The 22,295-nt window shown below is 38.6% G+C and overlaps 1 protein-coding gene and 1 long non-coding RNA gene across 2 annotated transcripts in view; both read right to left on the bottom strand.

The window, feature by feature from the left end:
* The window catches only part of LOC132161292 (uncharacterized), a 329,747-nt gene that overhangs the window by 119,972 nt on the left and 187,480 nt on the right, over window positions 1-22,295 (bottom strand). The gene's annotated exons all lie outside the window — the stretch shown is intronic.
* LOC132161290 (uncharacterized) overlaps window positions 1-22,295 on the bottom strand; it is a 169,934-nt gene that overhangs the window by 43,412 nt on the left and 104,227 nt on the right. The window lies entirely within an intron of this gene.

The following is a 22,295-nucleotide window of genomic DNA, read 5'->3' as shown; positions in this document are numbered from 1 at the left end:
CAATTCTGGAGGCACTTAATGAACTGGACATGAAGATCAATCATCTGACTTCAGTGGTCCAGTCCCTTGCAGCAAACAACCGTTCCAGTGCTCCAGTGGTGGACAGCGAGGATGATGTCTTTCATCTCACAACCATGGAGGAACTAGACAAACTGGAAAGACAATTATCAGAAAAAGCAATGATGCAAAAGATGGTAAAAATCATTGACATTTCAAGGTTTAACAGTTGCAGTGAAGTAAATAATATCTATTATATACCCGGTTTCACAGACCAGGCTTAAGGCTAGTCCCAGACTGAAATGCATGTGTGAGCTGTCTTAACTCAAAATAACTTGCAATGACATTCCTTACAATATGTCAGTGCCATTGTTTCATCTCAAGATGCACACATGCACCATTTTTATAAAAGCAAAACTAGGACCTATAGTCCTGATTTAAACTAATCCCTGTTCTGTGCTCAGTAGTAATAGATTACATGTAATCTGGATTACGTAAACAGATTCTAGTAAATAAATAACTTGTATTTATATTAAATTACATTATATAAATCTCATAATCAGACTACAGTTACTTTTTATGGATTACATGATTAAATATTATTTACAATATAGCAATAGATTATTCTGAATTTAACCCCCCCCCCCCCAATTTCTCTTTTTAATCTTTTAAATTTTCCTTTCTAAAATAGAAGGCTGCTTATATACATTCAGAAAGTCTTCAGGTTTTGTGGATATTCACACAGAGACCCATGGTTAGTCAGGTGGCAGCGTTTGATCACTGGATTTAAAATAATTTAATGTTTAAGAACATAGCATCAGCATCAACACATTGATTTTTATCTGTAGGTTGTTTAACCATGTATTTCTATGTCTTTAGATGGCTTTAGTCTTTTAAACTTTTTTTTTTGTCATCTGATCACCTAATATATTTACTTAAAAGTACTCATGAGATTTTAAAATATAGGTTTTTTAATAATTAAGTGTCACATTTCTATGTTCATTGGTTCTGCGACACTGGCATTGTCTATAATGTTTTGAAATGTGTTTTTATTTTTAAGGTGAACAGGTTATCCATCAGTGGAGGACACACACTAAAGAAAACAATATGGAGAATATGCTCCAAGGTGTTTGGTCCTGTAGCCAAACAGCTGAACTGGTGTGGTAGGGGAGAAAAGCGAGGGATCAGGAAAACAAACATAGGAGCACTCCTAATAGGTAAGTTACGTCCAAAATGTTTTCCAATGTACAGTGTACGGGGAACACTTTAAATTAAGGTTCATTAGTTAACATTAGTTGCATGCATTAATGCATTATTAAAATCATACGTTGTTCGTTAAAGCACGATTACCCCTCGTGAGCTTTTCATACAGATTATTAGGCCTACATAACATAATATATATTATGCATGTCGTTTTAACAGTGTAAAACGCGGTTTCATACTCACAAGAGAAATATTAACTCTTGTTTTACGATTAACAGTTAGGCTAAGTGACGAAGAACTGTTGATGAACCACAAAATCAGCTGTTACCGCCACTTGACTAAACCACAGAAACACCTATTCGTCAATATTAAGCTAATACTTATCTGTTTAATTTACTTTATATAAAATCAAACATACACCACACATATTAATGACAATGAATCAAGCTACGTACCTCAGTTTTCCCGCGGCGATCACTTCCACGTGCGCATCGATGTGATGATTTGTAAGCACATGCGCAGTACTGATGAGGAGTCGACTCTAAAAGAGTCGATTCCTTGAATCTGACCAGCCCAGTTTTCGAAGTAGACTTAATGTAAAATTATTAATATTCAACTCAGGCTGTGTCTCCACTAATCTGGGAGTCACTCTAAAAGAGCCTGAAACCGATAGCAGTTTAAAGTTTTTATGACTGAAGCAGAATTTCAGCACCACTGGAAATGAACAGTGACAAATCAAATAGAAAGCACAGACATGAAACTTCCTACTTCCTACTGTTATATTACATCACGCTGAGTGACATTAAAAACAGTAGACAAGCAATAACTGCACATCAATTATCTATATTAATTAGATTTTATTAAGGCAGGCTAATCATTCTCAGCTAGTAACTCGACTCGGGATCATATGAACAATTAAACAGACATTATTTTGCGCAGTTAATGCATAATTCTTAAATGGATTTGTTTGGATCGGCATGCATTTATCTTACATGACTAATTGAATAATGAATAATTTAACTGATACTGATACAGACATTATAGCTTTAGGGAAGGACGGATGTTGCAATCATTTTTTATACTTTGCTTATCATTGTCTAAATTCATAAGAGCCCAGTTAAAAAAAAACATATTTTGAGGATTTAATTAAACAATAAGTGAAAAAAGTTTTATTTGTTAAACTTATTTAAGTTTTGCCTTTTAACATGCAGGAGCAGCTATGAAGAATCCCGTGCTTCCGTCGTCAACTGAAGCAGAGGCTGAAAAACACATTAAGGATTATCTCCGCTTGGCCCCATGGAGAATGCCTTGTTAGTCAACTTGCTTTTTTGTTGTTTGTTTGTTTGTTTGGTTCAGGATTAAAATAATAATAATAATAATAACATCAACGACTGCTTATTTTCATTCACCGTTAATAAAAGGATACAAATCATTCAACAGCATGTTGAGTTCTTTCATTCTGAGTGGAAAATACTTGGGTTTATTTATCATACTTTTCACATATGTGAAGACGCATGCATAATCAGTGTAACTAAAGCTGTGATCAATAACAGTAGATATGAAGGAACGTATAAAATCGTACAATTAAGAACGACGTCTATGCTATGTAAATCAGATGTCTAATAGACGTAACATTCAAATATTAAACGTCTGTAATACGTCTATCGGAGGTCGCTGGAACGTCGGAAAAGGACGTCTATGCGACGTCTTCCAGATGAGCAAACGCCCTCAAAACGACGTCTCCCAGATGCAAATGTAGCTATACATCGCACAGACGTCCCCGCGACGTACCTGTGCTATCTGGTAGTGAAGTAGTTCTACTTCGTTACTATACATCTCTGGAATTTGGTGACAGTGTGTTACTGTGAAGTTACTGAGTATTTTATTAGTAATATTTTTCACCTTTCGCACTTTGTAGGTGGTCCCTTCGGACTAGTCTCTCAGATGCCATCACACTGAGATCAAAATATTTTGTACAGAGCAGAGGAAAGGTTGTTTTCATAAAACTAGCCTGTAGCTCGTTTTCTACATCATTACAAATGAAATGAGGCATCATTTGTGTAGTAAAAATGTTTGCGAATTATTAATCCAGAAAAGTAGAATCTGTGAATATCTTGCCAACTTTACCGAACTGCATGAGTTGGGCTGCGTGCCAGTCCTTTTTTAATGCACTTCACTCTTTTAGTGATGGGTCGTTCGCGAATGAGCCGACTCTAAGAGCCGGCTCTTGTAGGTGAACGACGGGAGCTGGCTCGCATATCTGAAGAGCCGACTCTATTTAAAAAAAATATAGCCTATAGAACTTAAATATTTATGTAATAATGAAATAATGGATGCATTTTATTTTATTTAAAATAATTGACTAATTCAAATAACAAAAAAAAAAATATTATATTTCGACTGTCTGATCAGCCTCACATTTTGTTCCTGTCAATCATACACAAAGTGTCAACCAATTATACGGCATGAGGGAGGGGCCGAGCCATCACACACACACATTGGGTGCTTCTCAATTCTTATTTGTGCATCCTCGTTTCCTTTCCTCGTGTCTTAGTTCCACCTCTTCAAGATGCGAGGGAAGGACGCAAGGAAAAATCCGTGAAGATGGAGGACTTGAATCAAGTGAAATGATTTATCCTCAATCCCTTCAGCGTTACTTCAAAGTGTCATCAGCTGTGATTAAAGGGATATGCCCTTATGTTGTTAAAGTTTGTTAATTAAGACATTCATAATAAATATCAATAAAGACAGATGTCCTGTTTGAAATATATAACATGCATGGTTTATTCGAAGTGAAAAGGTAAAATATAAATAAAAATTATTACAACAGATGTGAAGGGGAGGAGAATTTATAAGTGCCTCACGTTGATAAAAGACTTCCACATAGGATACACCTGTGTATCCTCGCTCATCGCTGCTCATGAAGCTTTCCCCCTCCTCGATCCTCATCTCCTCGTGGTGCAATTAGAGAATTGAGATGTCCTTCAAGATGGGATGTGCTCGATCGGTTTCCGGGTCATAGGATGGAGGATGGAGGAGCGAGAAGACGATGAGGGATATTGAGAAGCACCCAGTGTCAAAAACGGAGGAGAGGAGAGGAAAAACACAACAACTTTTGAAAACAAAAGCAGGAAAATGAGTCAGAAGCACAGCAGCATTTGGAATCATTTTAATGATCATCAGCCCCTCGAAAGTAAGGCAGCTTGCATTTCTGAATGCAAATCTCTCATAAAATAAAAATATGATCAGCATTGTGTGTGTGTGTGTGTTCATGCTAGTTATACAAAACATAACTAGTGAGATAGTTCATGCTGACTATATAACATGCCAAAAAAGAGGGACCAGTTTAATCATTTCAGTTATTTATTTTTCTTTAATATGGGTTCTATTATGTTGTTCAGATTCAGATTGTATTTGTTTTGTAATGTTGTTGTTTCTATACATTCAAAAGTTGTAATTTAAATGCAAATGTTTAATAGTATTCTTTTTTCATAACAAATCAATGCATTTTTAAAGAAATTGTGAGTATGATTTCATTTAATAATTTAATTAGAATTGTTATTTCACACCTATCATAGTCAAAACCTTATTGTTTTTTAAAGAGCCGTTTGTGAGCCAAAAGAGCCGGCTCTTTTCAGTGAGCTGAGTCAAAAGAGCCGGCTAACGAAAAAGAGCCGAAATGCCCATCACTATTTAACTTCCCTCAGCGTCGTTTACTTTCTGTACGTTGCATGACTGCCCACTATTGGAGGAACCCTTGGAATGGGTTGAAGGTCCTAACGTCCTAAGACCTTGATATCTTAAAGAGGTAATATGACGTTGCTAAATGGACATTATCTTTTGTATTTGGTGTAATGTAATGTTTATGCATTTAAGGTAAATATATACTAATATATATATATATATATATATATATATATATATATATATATTCCTCATAATGTACATTATTGTTGCTCCTCTATGCCTTGCCTTTTTGAAACATGTTGATTTTTACAAAGCTCATTGCTCTGAAAAGCGAGGTGCTGTCACGTTCGGGTACACAGGAGACTTGAGATCCAAGTGCAGTGTGAGATTTATTGGGCAATCCAAAATCAGAGTCAAAACAAGCCGGGGTCGTAACCAAACATAAGTCCAAAACAGAAACAAGCAAATAAACAAACAGGATCAAGAACAGGAACTAGAAAACTAGGAACACGAGGAAACCCGGTGATGGAAAGTAAGGACTCCATTCAGACAAAGAGAAAAGGACTAGTTAATATAGGGAGGATAATGACTAACAAGTGAAGACACCTGAGTGCAATTAACAGGAGTGCAATTACTTTACTAATAAAATACTCAGTAACTTCACAGTAACACACTGTCACCAAATTCAGTTCACACATCACTGCTCTCCTACTGGTTTTACTGTCAATGTCAATGTCAATGTCACCTTTATTTATATAGCGCTTTAAACAAAATACATTGCGTTAAAGCAACTGAACAACATTCATTAGGAAAACAGTAGTGATGGCAAAATCGAGGCCTCGTGAACCAATGAAACAGTTGAACCAAATGTGCCATATTGTTTCGAGGCTTCGAATCAATCCGACACCCGTCTCAACGGTGACACCTAGTGGTCACTTGCAGGTGTTGATCTGAAACAACCTTGACGAGCCATTAAAAAAATGTGTTTTTTTTTTAATTATTATAATGTTCTAATATGTGAAGCTCGTAACCTATAGGCTCCTCACTGTGCATAATGTTATTTTGGTCATGAAAAATGAATATTAATAAAAGAAATCAAGCCACAATGTCTCACTTTTTTAGAGATTTTTATTCAAAAATATTAATTTATCTGCTGTGGAAGGACTTAGCCTACTTCTTTTTTTACAAATAATTTCTCCAGCCTTTGAAAAAATCCTCTCACAAGGGACACTTGTTGCTGGCATACAAAGATATTTTTTTGCAAGGACATACAAATGAGGAAAAATTACTGCTCTCTCTTTCCAGTAAGTTAGTGGATCATGAGTTCTGGGCAAATATGCATCGTTGATGTATTTTTTCACTTCCACTGTGGCATCAGCTGTAGCATTGTGTATCATCTTGGTTTGATGGATGCGAGTATCAAAAAGTTCCCATAAACTGTCCTGTGTTTCTACTGGTGTTGATGGTGATGGTGATGGTGATGATGATGATGATGGGTGTGATGTTGACATTTCTGGGTCTGAATAAAAATGAAAACAGCAATTAGTAACAAATCCTACACTGACGGCATATATGAAGGATATATTATATTACATGATTCAGATTACATAACATAACACAGAATGAAACTGCTCACCAGGATTTGTGTTTGAACGCATCAGTGAAGCACACTCCAGTGTGATATGCTTTTCAGCTTCCTGGGCTTTGGCAGCATTTCCAAATGCCACATTTTTGAACCTTGGGTCCAGCAGTGTAGCCAGTGCCAAGGCTCTAAAACTCTCATAACCTCCACATCTGGAGTGCAGACCTTCTTGCAGATGTGAGCCTATGAGCCAAAACAGGAGAAACACATATTTATAATAATGACAATAATATGACAGTTATGGCCAATCACATGTGTAGTATGGTCATTGTGGCCTACCTAATTGAACAGTTGATTCCTGCGTTGCATTTCCTTTTTTCTGTGCAAGCTTGTGCTGCAACATCCTGTACAGTGGTATAAGCTTTGAAGCAGACACTCTCTTTTCCTCTGACATCTCTGTTGTTGCGAGTTTGAATGGTTGCAGTATTGACAATGATTGTTCAATAATGTCATAATCAATACTTGTCAGGGGAGCAGTATCATTGTTTAAGTTGGAAAGTGCAGCAGCCACTGGTTCACGTTGGTCATACAAGCGCTGTAGCATGTCAAATGTGCTGTTCCATCTCGTGTCAACCTCCTGTATCAGTTTCAGAGTTGGTCTTCCCATCAAGCTCTGCATCTCCACAAGCTTGTCCTTTGCTTTGCAGCTGGATCTGAACAACCCCACTATCTTTCTGGCCTTCTGGCGTATTTCATTGATGACTGGGGTTTGATCTAGTGCCTTTTTCACAATCAAATTTAAAGTATGAGCAAAACATGGGACATGGCGAAGGTGGAGTAGCTGGGCACTTAGGATCATGTTAGATGCATTGTCAGTCACCATGCACTGAACTTTGGAGGTTATTCCCCACTCAGCCATTAGCAAGGCTTTAGCCTCCATGAGATGCTGGGCTGTGTGGGTTTGGTAAAACCTCCTTACACCCAGTACAACAGTTGCCATTTTTGCCTCTGGTGTTATGTAATGGCAAGTCACACCAAGATATCCATCCATATTAATGGAGGACCACTTGTCAGCTGTAAGGCTAACAAATTCGGCCTTTTGTAGGTCCTCCATTGTCTTCTCCTTGGCTTTGTTGTACTACTTCGCTGACCATTATTTTAACCCTCTGGGCTTCTTCGGGTCAAAAAAGACCGAAACCATGTACGTTTTAAATTTTTAAATTTTTTTGCTTCATCGGAGGGGGATGAAACTTGGTGACTTTTGTTGTATTACCTATGTGAACACACAAAAAAATCAAGGAGATGATTCTGATATGTTAAAGGGTCGTAAAAAAAAATTGCACACTTAGCTTCCTACGGGTCAAAAATGACCCACATAGGAAATGAATGGGAAATACAAGAAAATCCGAAAACTCAGAGAAACTTTGGTGGTACAAACTACAGATCAGCCACTGTGCAGAAAAAAAGTGTACAGCAATGAAGGGGTGACACTCTAAAACATCAAGAGTGCAAATAAGACACCCTCCCCCCCACACACACACACCCACACACACAAACACACACACACACAGAGAAATTAACTGGTAAGACTGAAACAGCAAATTTTGCTATATTTTACTATATAATCATAATAACTCCAAAACTATAGCAAGGAGAGTCAAAAGGTAGGTATCGCTTGAAAGAACTCTTTTTAAATTTTTCAAAAATATAAATTAGATTACATTTAGACATTGTCCTGCAGAGAAATTGCGGATAAAAGACAAAATATATATATAATTTGTATTATGATTTTGCATATCTTTCTTATTTGTCATGGAATAACTCAGGAAGGAAATAAGGTAGGAGGAAAATTCTTTTTTAGTGAAGTCCCCCTACATGTTAGCTGCATCTGGATAAAAAATAATAATAATTTGGATAAAGGAATCAAAAGTTACAGCATTTGGAACAGAGATAGCCTTTTTGTACAGTCTTTGACGCCCCCTCATGGGCAATTGTTTCTCCATGAAGAATATCTAGTCATAAAAGCAATAGATTATGTTAATTTTAGGCTCATTGTAATTGTAATAATATGCTGTAAAAAATGAAGTGCCATTTTCAATGATCTGTGAATGTTTCATGAGCTGTATGATGTTTTTGACACATTGCAGTACATTATTTTATAGATTATGAAAAAAAAAGAAATTGTATTTATCACCAAATAACTCAGCAATACTTAAGATTTTTTCAAAGTGGATACATTCACTGTAAAGGTCATACCCTAAGCTTTCAAATGACATCAACTTTGTGTTAATCAAGGCAATATTTTTGAAAAATATGGTAATGAATATTTTCGCAGCTAGGTGGCGCCTGCTGGCGGTACACTCGGTTTTAGAGGGATTACTCAGCACTCGTTAAGAGTTAATAAATGTGATTAGATGCATTAAAAAGCTGAGATCCTAAGCTTTAAAATGATATATAGATTGTGTTGTTCCATTCAGTGGTTGCTTAGTAATTCGATTTTTTTTCTTTCCAAATGGGAATAAAAAAAATAAATAAAAAAAAGCTATGGCAGCCTATAGGCGGTTACAGGACATTACACACATTTATTATATTTTAAAGCCACTGGATGGCGCTCTTCTCACTTGAATTTTTTTTTATTTTAGGCCTGCACTCTATTTTGATGTGCAATGGTGCATTTATTGAAAAAAAATTAAAATTAAAATAAAATAAAAATATATATATTAATTCTAATGGAAAAAATTGCTCATAAAAAATATATAATTAATGCAAAGTATCATAAAAATCTTTAAAAATTCTAAATAATATACAAAAAATATTATTGAACAAAAATATATTTGATTGGTTTTCCTGGGAAAAAAAAAGTTACATTTTTAAGGCTTCGGTCTTTTTTGACCCGGAGGAAGCTAAGTGTAACCCATTTACGAAGAAGCCCAGAGCACCTTCCGGGATGGGAGGACATAGCTTGGATCAAGCTTGTTCACAAATGCCCTGAATCCCTCATCGTCCACGATGGTGAAGGGCTGCAGATCCTTCACCACCATGTTTATAAGAGCCTCATCCAATTCCCTCTGTCTGACTTTTAAAAGAGAAGACAAAACATACTTTCAGACAAATACATTGGAAAAATACAGCTTCAATTAGTGCACATCTATTAAAAGTATAGCCTACTGGTTCATTATTTGGAAACCTTCCAGTGTTTATAATCAGTGCTTTATATGACTTATAAACTTTATAAACAGTGCCCCAAAAGGTTGTAATTATATTTCAATTATAATTATATCCCAAACAATGCATACCTTGCTTAGATGGCCCAGCAGTGTCAGTAGCAGGCCTAGGTACAGGGGGAATGCCATCCTCTGCACCCTGCAAAATGGCAGGATGAGTGCTCCTCAAATGGCGCATCATGGATGATGTATTGTTGCAGTAGGCTAGCTGCCGATCACAATACACACATCTCACTTTATTTGGGGTTTCTAAATGGAAATGCTCCCACACCACAGATGTACGGCATCTCTTCTGGGGAGCTTCCATTTTATCTATCTATCCAAATCTATCTATCTATATATGAATCGATCTATGTATCTAGATATGTATCTATAATCTATGTATCTATATATGTATCTATCTATAATATATGTATTTATATATGTATCTATAATCTATGTATCTATATATGTATCTATCTATAATATATGTATTTATATATGTATCTATAATCTATCTATATATGTATCTATCTATAATATATGCATTTATATATGTATCTGTAATCTAACTATATATGTATCTATCTATTAATCTAGCTGTCTATATATATTTATATCTATGTATCTATTAATGTGTCACTATATGTATACTCTGTCTGTCTCTAGCCTCTCAGTCAATGTGTTGTGTAAATTTAAATTTAAGTCTAAATTGCCTATAACTAATCAAATCGCACTATGTCACTATATCACCAAAAATCCGCTATCTCAAAGTCAAACTCCTCTCACAAAAACCCACGAGGTCAAAATGCGTTTATTTCACTTTTATACAGATGTGCGATTGTGTGGTCTGTTCCCGACCGTTCCAATCAAACGCTGATTCGGCGGACCACACCTGATGAAACAATTAGTGAAACACTTCGAGGCTTCGTTTGGTCATAGTCACGTGACATGGGTGTTTCGAATCACGCTTCGGATCAGTGTTTCGACACATCTGCGCTTCGGGATCTCGCAAAGCTTCGGAACGACTGTTTCGCTTCAGCCATCCTTAGAAAACAGTGTCAATAATGCAAAAATGATAGTTAAAGGCAGTTCATCATTGGATTCAGTTATGTCATCTCTGTTCAGTTAAATAGTGTCTGTGCATTTATTTGCAATCAAGTCAACGATATCGCTGTAGATGAAGTGTCCCCAACTAAGCAAGCCAGAGGCGACAGCGGCAAGGAACCGAAACTCCATCGGTGACAGAATGGAGAAAAAAACCTTGGGAGAAACCAGGCTCAGTTGGGGGGCCAGTTCTCCTCTGACCAGACGAAACCAGTAGTTCAATTCCAGGCTGCAGCAAAGTCAGATTGTGCAGAAGAATCATCTGTTTCCTGTGGTCTTGTCCTGGTGCTCCTCTGAGACAAGGTCTTTACAGGGGATCTGTATCTGGGGCTCTAGTTGTCCTGGTCTCCACTGTCTTTCAGGGATGTAGAGGTCCTTTCTAGGTGCTGATCCAGCATCTGGTCTGGATACGTACTGGATCCGGGTGACTGCAGTGACCCTCTGATCTGGACACAGACTGGATCTGGTGGCCACGGTGACCTCGGAACAAGAGAGAAACAGACAAATATTAGCGTAGATGCCATTCTTCTAATGATGTAGCAAGTACATAGGGTGTTATGGGAAGTGTTTCCGGTTCCGGTTTACCTAATTAATGCAGCCTAAAAATCCTTTAATGGATTTGGATAATAAAAGCATATTAGTATGTTATGTGTATGCCAGGTTAAAGAGATGGGTCTTTAATCTAGATTTAAACTGCAAGAGTGTGTCTGCCTCCCGAACAATGTTAGGTAGGTTATTCCAGAGTTTGGGCGCCAAATAGGAAAAGGATCTGCCGCCTGCAGTTGATTTTAATATTCTAGGTATTATCAAATTGCCTGAGTTTTAAGAACGTAGCGGACGTAGAGGATTATAATGTAAAAGGAGCTCATTCAAATACTGAGGTGCTAAACCATTCAGGGCTTTATAAGTAATAAGCAATATTTTAAAATCTATGCGATGCTTGATAGGGAGCCAGTGCAGTGTTGACAGGACCGGGCTAATATGGTCATACTTCCTGGTTCTAGTAAGAACTCATGCTGCTGCATTTTGGACTAGCTGTAGTTTGTTTACTAAGCGTGCAGAACAACCACCCAATAAAGCATTACAATAATCTAACCTTGAGGTCATAAATGCATGGATTAACATTTCTGCATTTGACATTGAGAGCATAGGCCGTAATTTAGATATATTTTTGAGATGGAAAAATGCAGTTTTACAAATGCTAGAAACGTGGCTTTCTAAGGAAAGATTGCGATCAAATAGCACACCTAGGTTCCTAACTGATGACGAAGAATTGACAGAGCAACCATCAAGTCTTAGACAGTGTTCTAGGTTATTACAAGCAGAGGTTTTAGGTCCTATAATTAACACCTGTTTTTTCAGAATTTAGCAGTAAGAAATTACTCGTCATCCAGTTTTTTATATCGACTATGCAATCCATTAGTTTTTCAAATTGGTGTGTTTCACCGGGCTGCGAAGAAATATAGAGCTGAGTATCATCAGCATAACAGTGAAAGCTAACACCATGTTTCCTGATGATATCTCCCAAGGGTAACATATAAAGCGTGAAGAGTAGCGGCCCCTAGTACTGAGCCTTGAGGTACTCCATACTGCACTTGTGATCGATAGGATACATCTTCATTCACTGCTACGAACTGATGGCGGTCATATAAGTACGATTTAAACCATGCTAATGCACTTCCACTGATGCCAACAAAGTGTTCAAGTCTATGCAAAAGAATGTTGTGGTCAATTGTGTCAAACGCAGCACTAAGATCCAATAAAACTAATAGAGAGATACACCCACGATCAGATGATAAGAGCAGATCATTTGTAACTCTAAGGAGAGCAGTCTCAGTACTATGATACGGTCTAAATCCTGACTGGAAATCCTCACATATACCATTTTTCTCTAAGAAGGAATATAATTGTGTGGATACCACCTTTTCTAGTATCTTGGACAGAAAAGGGAGATTCGAGATTGGTCTATAATTAACTAGTTCTTTGGGGTCAAGTTGTGGTTTTTTGATCAGAGGCTTAATAACAGCCAGTTTGAAGGTTTTGGGGACATATCCTAATGACAATGAGGAATTAATAATATTCAGAAGAGGATCTATGACTTCTGGTAGCACCTCTTTTAGGAGCTTAGATGGTATAGGGTCTAACATACATGTTGTTGGTTTAGATGAAGAGCACTTACAATCTGCTGTGCGGCACTAAGATCAACCCCTTTAGATGCCATCAAGGTTGAAATGGGGAGATGCCATTAGATTTAAGAAGAGAAAAGCTTGCTATGATGTATTGGGTTAAAGGGTTAGTTCGCCCAATTTGCAAAATTATGTCATTAATAACTTACCCTCATGTTGTTCCAAACCCGTTAGACCTCCGTTTATTTTTGGAACACAGTTTAAGATATTTTAGATTTAGTCCGAGAGCTCTCAGTCCCTCCATTGAAGCTGTGTGTACGGTATACTGTCCATGTCCAGAAAGGTAATAAAAACATCTTCAAAGTAGTCCATGTGACATCAGAGGGTCAGTTTTTTGAATCATCGAAAATACATTTTGGTCCAAAAATAGCAAAAACTATGACTTTATTCAGCATTGTCTTGTCTTCCGTGTCTGTTGTGAGACAGTTCAAAACAAAGCAGTTTGTCATATCCGGTTCGCGCACGAATCATTCGATGTAACCGGATCTTTTTGAACCAGTTCACCAAATTGAACTGAATCGTTTGAAATGGTTCGCGTCTCCAATACGCATTAATCCACAAATGACTTAAGCTGTTAACTTTTTTAATGTGGCTGACACTCCCGCTGAGTTAAAACAAACCAATATCCCAGAGTAATTCATTTACTCAAACAGTACACTGACTGAACTGATGTGAAGAGAGAACTGAAGATGAACACCGATCCGAGCCAGATAATGACTCGTTCGAATCACTTTAGAGGCAAACGTCAGAAGGCTTATTTCTTTGCACAAACAATGGCATAAGAGGATTACATTTTGTAATTGTGAAAATAGTAGCAAAAGTAATACACAAATGCAACTTGCAAAATCCAAAAGTGTGTTTACACAAACAAGAAATTTGTCTTGGGGATAGAAGTTTCCAGTGCACAGACAGGATGACAAGTAAAAAGACACAGATAGCAAAATATACAAGTAATTATAAATATGTGACAATAATAGACAATAGACAACTTTTTCAGAACAGAACAGAAAAATGGAAAACAAGCGTCTCAATGCTGGCAAAAGCTATGACATTTACATTTATCTTACGCTTTTATCCAAAGCGACTTACAATTGCTATATATATGTCAGAGGCCGCATGCCTCTGGAGCAACTAGGGGTTAAGTGTCCTTTGTCTTAGTCTGGTCTCATGAAGCCAAGTCATTTGGATCTAATAACAGCAGTACAGTACAGAGAAGTGCCTTGTTCCTATAGTGAAGTTCGGTAGTAGAAAAGTTCTCATAAAGGCATTTCTGAGTCCAGAAAGTGTGGGGAGTTGCTCTTTCTCAAATTTAAAACAGAAGTTGCTACCTCTCATGTGTTGGTTTCTGTTTGTCCTCGTCTGTCCTCATTTTGGTTAATTCCCTGTTCTCATTAGTTAATCATCGTTTCCACCTCTCCATCTCTTCCCACAAAATGGATGCATTCCCTTCACAAAACCAACAAGGTACAATGAAAAATCAAAAGTACTTATTGAATGTAAGCTAGCAACACTTATAGAACAGAGAAATTAAATAATAAAAATGAAAATCAGTCCTTTATTTTGCCAATAGGTTTGTGCACATGCCTTTATCAGGACTGAAAAAATACAAATGCCATTTAAATACAAACAAAGACCAAGTTAAATTTATGTTGAATTTAATCAAGGGTGTACTCATCTTTGCAATCCTTCGTTTAAGCAAAATTGCCTAATTTACTTACTTATTTTTAAGTATGTTTAAGATATTTAAATGTTTATCTTCCCAGAAATTGTAGGGTAACAGTGATAATTAAGAAATAGAAATACAATATGTCTTTATGTTCAAAAAGGGTGTACTCATTTATGCTGTTCTGTAATATTAACATTTATTAATAATTTTTTTCAATCAAAAGTTATAAATGTTTACATTAGTAAATGCATAGTAAATTGTAAGTTAAAATAAAATAAAAATATATGTAAAAATGCCAAAATATGAACTGCTCATTGCTAGTTAATGTCAGTTAATGCATTAAGTTAAGAAATGATACCTTATTTTACACTGTTACCAAATAACCATTAAAAAACTAGGTCTTAAAAAAACTATGTCAGTTAGTTATACTGTAAAACTGGAAAGTTATAAATTGTTCCATGGAAGATACCTTACTGCCTCATAGAAATAGAAATATAGAAGTTCTTAAAGTTTCAATGTCTCTCTGCATGCTGCATTTTACAAGCAGGCATATCGTTCATAGTTTTATTCCAAATCAAGAGAGAAAACACACACATTATAAATCCTGACCCCTCCTACTTCAAAACCACAGCATTCCTTGTTTTAAGAGAAACCACTCCTCTTATTGGTACACAGTTTTATTCACAGATGCTGTACTTGCTGACAAATCTCCACATTACAAATCATGCATCTTTCACTTCACTTTTAAATGAACAGAATCTGAAAATGAAAGTTGAATAATCATTTATGTGAAGTGTAAGTGTTTATTGTTTGTATAAGCTGGTTACGGTTATAAATTCATATAAAAAAATCCACTTTGCAAAATATTTCCTATAATTTTCAGCAAACTAAATAAAAACCCAATTCAGTACAACTTAATCAATCAAACTCAATAAGACTCTGTGTTTACATTGATTTAGTAATACATTTGACAGTTATTAGTGTACATGATCTCTAAACCCACATTTGATTGTAAATGTAAAGAGAAGCTTACTGATTTTTACTGAAACAGATGCCATTTTCCTTATGGCTTCACTTTTGTTTCAGTCAAATGGCAGCTGCACTGACCTCAGTAAGAAAATCAGTGCTTAAAGATTAAATTTCATCTCCTGAAGCAGCTCGGGATGAAAAAAAAAAAAAAAAAAAGAATGAAAATTTCAATCATATAACTGCACTTATGGGCTATAACAAAAAATAAACAAACTGTTTATTAAACCATGTGTAGTATTGTTTTGATTTACACAAAACTGATCTATGGGCCTACCTGCTGTCACCATTTTCCAGATCTTCATCAGCCCTACCTCTTTCATGACAAAAACAACAACAACATACGAGAAAAAAATATACAAAATTCTTTCTCATTGACCATAACTTTTAAATGTATTAGCTCAGTCTACACAGCTGTAGGGGTAAGCTACAGCACTTTTAAGTGCCAGGCCCAATCTCAGAAAAAAAGAGAGTTGTGTCAGAAAGGACAATTAGTGAAAAAAAAAAAAAAAAAACTTTGGAAACCCATGAAAAAATCCACTCCAGCATTCCCTCATGAGAGCAGCCGAAAGAGAGTATGGTAAATACTTGTCTTAAAGAGACTTTGGTGAACTGCTCTTCTCATATAATCACAACTATGCAGTGTTTTTGACCACATAATGTTTATTTTAAGTTTCAGACATTTAAATACACATTAGTACTAGTAAAACAATACATTTAGAGTTTGTAAAACACATGTCTATGCAATCAAAATGAACAATCTATTAAAATATAATTTGCCCAAGTGTTTTATTCATTTTAGATTCACATGCTGTAAAACCGACTGACAAGACTCTCTGAACTGCAGCGTGAACAAACATGGCAGCGCCCATCTCACATTATAGATCACGCTCAAGATAATTTATAATGATTTTTAAACAAGAAAGCACACTCATTTACACATATTTGTGAATCGGAATATCACATTTTTCATGACATCATATGCAAGTTTGTGAATATTTAAAATAAAAAAGGGAAAACTAAATAAAAGCGATCCATCTGTCATGCAATGTTATTGTGACCGTGGAAACAGTGAGGGGAAACTTCTAAAATAACGGTCGCCATTAGGGATATGCCGATATCAAATTTTCCCGTTGTGATTAATTACTAATGCTTTTATCGCAGTATATGGTATTATCATGGTATTGATATTTAGTTTAAAAAAAGTATTAATAAATTAGTATAACAGGTAAAATAACTTTTTTTCTTATAACAAAAATAACTAAACATTTAAATGCAATACATACAGTCGGCATCTAGTCATAGTTGGGGGCGTGGTAAAGGCGGAGTCGACTTGGGGGAAAACACAGCGCATATCGTGTGTATTTGAATAACAAAAATGCACATATTGAGCGCTCTTTCTTAGAGATGCGTAGAACAATCGTAGTCTCTTTTAACTTTAAAATTCATATACACTAGTCCATATCGATATTTGATTCATTGTACAGCCCTACTGTAGATGTATTAATTCAAAAATAGCCAATTTCCATGATGTTCTGCTTTATATAGCCTATTCCATTTTTGACTGGATTCCGCGATTCTATCCGTGTCTTTTCGCAAACACAGACGGGGTGAATTTATGAATAAAAGTGTAAAAGTTCTGACACAAAACTAAGTTGTTAAATATCCTCACGCTTTTTTAAGTGGGTATACGGAAATCCTTGGCCTTTTCTAGTGGGAATACAGTGTATCAAGTAGACTGAGCTTGCGGCAAGGTAGACGCAGGCGGATGTCCCGGGTAGACAGCCAGACCTTCTGACCGGGTTGATACTGGGGAGCCTCGGAACGGCGAAGGTCGGCTGCCGTCCTGTGTCTACGGAGCTCCCGTTGCAGTTGGTGATGGGCCGCGTCCCAGACCCTATCGCTCTCTCGGAACCAATAGTTGACCGCGGGAACATCAGAGGGCTCTCCAGGCCAGGGGAATAGAGGTGGCTCGTAGCCGAGTATGCACTGGAAGGGTGTGAGTCCGGTGGTGGGTTGACGGAGGGAGTTCTGTGCGTACTCGGCCCACCCCAGGAATTGGTTCCCTTACATTTTTTGCCCCAGGGCGTTAGGAGATGAAGAAATGGAAGCGGGTGAAGAATAGCGCCCAGCGGGCTTGTCTGGGGTTGAGTCTCTTGGCTGCTCTAAGGTATTCCAGATTTTTGTGGTCAGTGAGAACTTGAAAAGGATGTTTGGCTCCCTCCAGCCAATGTCTCCACTCCTCCAGGGCAAGCTTGATGGCAAGTAGCTCCCTATTCCCGATGTCATAATTTACCTCCGCTGGGTTGAGTTTCCTGGAGAAGAAGGCACATGGATGGAGGCGGCTGGGCATCCCCTGCTGCTAAGATAGGACCGCTCCCACTCCGGTGGTAGAGGCATCCACTTCCACAACAAATGGTAACTCTGGGTTTGGATGCACGAGGAGTGGGGTGGTCGTGAAGGCCAGCTTCAAGGCCTGGAAGGCTTCGGTGGCGGCAGGAGTCCATGACAGGGACTTGGGCTTCTGACGAAGGAGGTTGGTTAGAGGACTGGTGATAGTACTAAAATTCTGGATCATCTATAAAAGTTGGCGAAGCCAAGGAATCGCTGCCGTTCCTTTATAGTGGTAGGAATGGGCCAATCCCTGACGGCGCTTACCTTCCCCTCGTCCATCCGGATGCCACTGCAGTCGATGGTATATCCAAGGAACTGTACTGAGGGTTGATGGAAAGAACACTTCTCTGCTTTTAGGAAGAGCTGGTAGTCCCTCAGGCGTTGCAAGACCTCTGCAACGTGGCATTGATGTTCTGCCTGGCTCCGGGAGTATATCAAGATGTCATCGATATAGACTAGGACGAACTGATGGAGGAAATCCCGGAGCACCTCGTGTATGAAATCCTGGCATACGGAGGGGGTGTTTACAAGCCCATACGGCATAACGCAATACTCGTAGTGACCAGTAGGGGTGATGAAGGCGGTCTTCCACTCGTCCCCCTCACGTATCCGGATGAGGTTATACGCGCTGCGGAGGTCCAACTTGGTGAATACAGTGGCACCATGGAGATGTTCTAGGGCCACTGGGACGAGGGGAAGAGGATAACGAAACTTCTGAGTTATCTTGTTAAGGGCTCTATAATCAATACATGGCCATAAACCTCCATCCTTCTTGGCCACGAAGAAGAAACTGGAAGCAGCAGGGGAGGTAGATGGGCGGATGTATCCTTGAGCCAGCGCCTCCCTGATGTAATCCTCCATGGCCTTCTACACGGGAACGGATAGGGGATAGATCCGTCCCTTAGGCACTGGTTCACCCGGCAGCAGATCTATTGCACAGTCCCACGGCCGGTGTGGAGGCAGCTTGGAGGCCCGCTTCAGGCAGAAGACATCACTGAAGGGGGCGTAGCACTGGGCTATGGAGATGGACTGGTTCTCGACAGGGCTTTCAATAGAGGTGGATTAAACTGGTAGTGGTTTGGGGGGACGTTCCACTGGAACAGGACAGCCGGAGATACATGATTGAAAGCAGGCTTCGCCCCACTTCAGGATTTCTCCGGTCTTCCAGGAGATCACTGGGTTGTGCTGCTCCAACCATGGGCGCCCTAGGATGACGTCAGCGGTGGAATCCTCCAGAACCAGCAGATGGATTTCCTCGTGATGAAGGAGTCCTGTCTGAAGGGAGATAGGGCCCACGCAGTGGCGTACATACTTCTTGCTTAACAGCCTGCCGGTGATTGTGTGGATCTGGTAAGGGGCCGGCGTGGCCGTGGTTGGGAGCCTGAGCTGACGATGGCTCCCAACCACGATGCCGATGGTATCCTCGTATGCAGTGAGATGCAACCGCACTCTGGGTTCCAGTCCTTGGCGATAGGTAGTGAGAAGGGCCTGTTCGTTCCACCCACTAGAGGCCGCCAGAGTTCTGAACTGCAAGGCATAATCATTGACAGACATTTTCCCTTGTTTCAAATTGTATAGTCTCTCACCTATCGAGGAGTCCCAGGCAGGTCTGCCGAAAACTTCCCAGAAATGTTCGATGAAGCTAGAATATAACTGGGTCACAGGGTTATTCTGAGTCCAGAGAGAATCTGCCCACTGCAATGCCTTGCCTTGTAACTGGGAAATTATGAAAGCTACCTTGGATCGGTCCGTTGGATATGAGAGCGGTTGCATCTCCAGGACCAGTGAACACTGAAGCAGGAAACCGCTGCATTCCTCCGCCGAACCAGAGTAGGGCGCTGGCCGGGCCATGGGACTGGCATGCACGGCAGGTGAAGGAGGGATGACGGGATCAGTGGAAGTGCTCGCTGGTGGTGGTGATGCGGGTGCTGACATGAGTGTCCGACGGAGTGCATCCACTAATTCCTGGAAGGGGTCCGTGAGGCTCATGCTTGTGTCTCTCGGTGCTGGTCCGGTCATCTGTTACGGATCACTCAGAGACAGAGGAGTAACAGATGAAGTTGGTATTTATTTAAAGACACAAGCAGAGGAGCGGGAAGTGAGGAGTGGATGGGTGTTGGGATCCGTGCTGGGAAGGTAGTGACCACACACACGCACCGTTGGGGCTTTGAGGATCTTGGAGGCAATCCTTAGAGAGAAGATGGAAGAGGAGTCTTCGGAGGTTATCCTTGGAGAGAAGGTAAAGAGGAGTTAGTCCTTATAGTTAGCGCACAGGAATGATCTTGTCGCGAACGTGACCGGACAATGACTGGGTGCGTGTGTGTGGCTTTTATGGTGCTGTGGTGGATGACTGGTGATGAGGATCAGGTGGTGATGGTTCAGTACCAGAGGTGGGTAGTAACGAGTTACATTTACTTCGTTACATTTACTTGAGTAATTATTTGGGGTAACTAATACTTTTCGGAATATATTTAAAGATGGGTACTTTATACTCTTACTTGAGTAAATTTTTGGAGAAAAATCTGTATTTTATTTCGTTACTGTGGGCGACGCTCCTCTCGTTACTTTATCTTAATGCAATAAATGTTATAAATGCTTCAGTTTATTCCAAACGCGCCGTCTACTTTTCTCTGGACAATGAGCGATGCCCATTCGTGAATGATTCATTCTTTTGAGTCAATTCTGTTCAAAGGCTTGATCAAACCAATTGGCAAACGAGCGAATTGGTTCATGAATCAGTTTGAATGAGTCGTTCAGTTCCCTGCCGCACGCGCTGAGCGACTGAAGTGGTTCACTCGGAGTTGTAACGTTTAACATCAGCAGTGTTGAAAACGTGGCTGGAACTGCACTGAATTGAAAGCAAATCTGCAAAGGCTATTATTTGCTAGCGATGGAGATCCTTATTAGATGAACACCGCGTGTGCTGTCTATTGTTTGACAGGTAATAACTTGAGCTACATTCGATTACAGTACACGATACCACTGTGACATTAAGTTGTACGTGTGTGGCTTATAACAGAGGGGAGTCAAGTTGAATGCAGCTTCCAAAAGACAAAAATAGCAGATTAAGATTATTTTAATACAATATAATTTTAATACAATCACACCGGTGCGAGTACGTTCAGCAAGTCATATCATCAGCTGCTAAATTCAGATCTGTGATCGCTTGCTGGCGCTGAGCCAGAGACAGACGCGTTTTTACAGCACTGCGCATTATAACCAATCACACATGATTCTTTTGAGCTTATTAAAGCATTGGCCAATCAGAGTGGTTCAGATGAGTCATCGCTAAAATGCCGGTACTTCCTTCACTCGCTCGCTGACTGAATACCTCTTTCTGGCGAATTCTCTCGTCAGAAAAACAACAAAGTGCAGATGTGTGTACGAATCTTTAATTAAGATATTGATTTCACAGTGTTAACAGTTTCAGTGATTTTAATGGGAGTTTCTGAGAGTGATTGAAATCTAGACTGTCAGTGAAAATGATCTTTGATAATGTAAATGTTATTTGCTCTCTTTCTGAACAATGAAAGATTAGTAGCAGTTTTTATATCACATTGACTTTCAATGTTAAATTCACATTTAATATAAAGTCAGTCATATTAAAAATATGTTATGGCATGACACCTATATCTGTTACTTAAGTAAACAGACAGGGTTTTATAATAAATTACATAAATTGGAGTAAAGGCTGATGAAATATATACATTTATACACGCATACATACATTACATACATTTTGTCTATATATCTAAATAAAAATAGGCTCAGTATATATGACCCAAAGTAACTAGTAACTAACTACTTGAGTAGATTTTTTATCCGATACTCTTACTCAAGTAACTATTCAAGACTAGTACTTTTACTTGAGTAAATATTTCTAGAAGTACTTTTACTTTTACTTGAGTACAGTTTTTGGGTACTCTACCCACCTCTGTTCAGTACTCAGGTGAGGGTGTGCGCCGTGATTGTGTGGAGGTGGAACCTGGCGTGTTTGTAACACTACACAGATTAAAGTGCAAAAGAACTATAAAGACCAATAGGCATCACTTTACAATAAGACCAACGGTGGCCGAGAGAGCTCAACATGCTGCATGCTGCAACACATGCAAATTGAAAAAACACCAGCAAATGAAAAAAACATATTCATCAGTTTGACAACACAAGTGTTGCAATTCATCACAACACATGCATATAACGAAACGCGCTGCAAATCCTTCACAACTCATGCAAATTAAGAAATG

Source organism: Carassius carassius, chromosome 17, assembly GCF_963082965.1.
Source record: "Carassius carassius chromosome 17, fCarCar2.1, whole genome shotgun sequence".
Classification (NCBI taxonomy): domain Eukaryota; kingdom Metazoa; phylum Chordata; class Actinopteri; order Cypriniformes; family Cyprinidae; genus Carassius; species Carassius carassius.
Note: the sequence above shows the minus strand (reverse complement) of the source record. Positions and strands in the feature narration are given on the sequence as shown.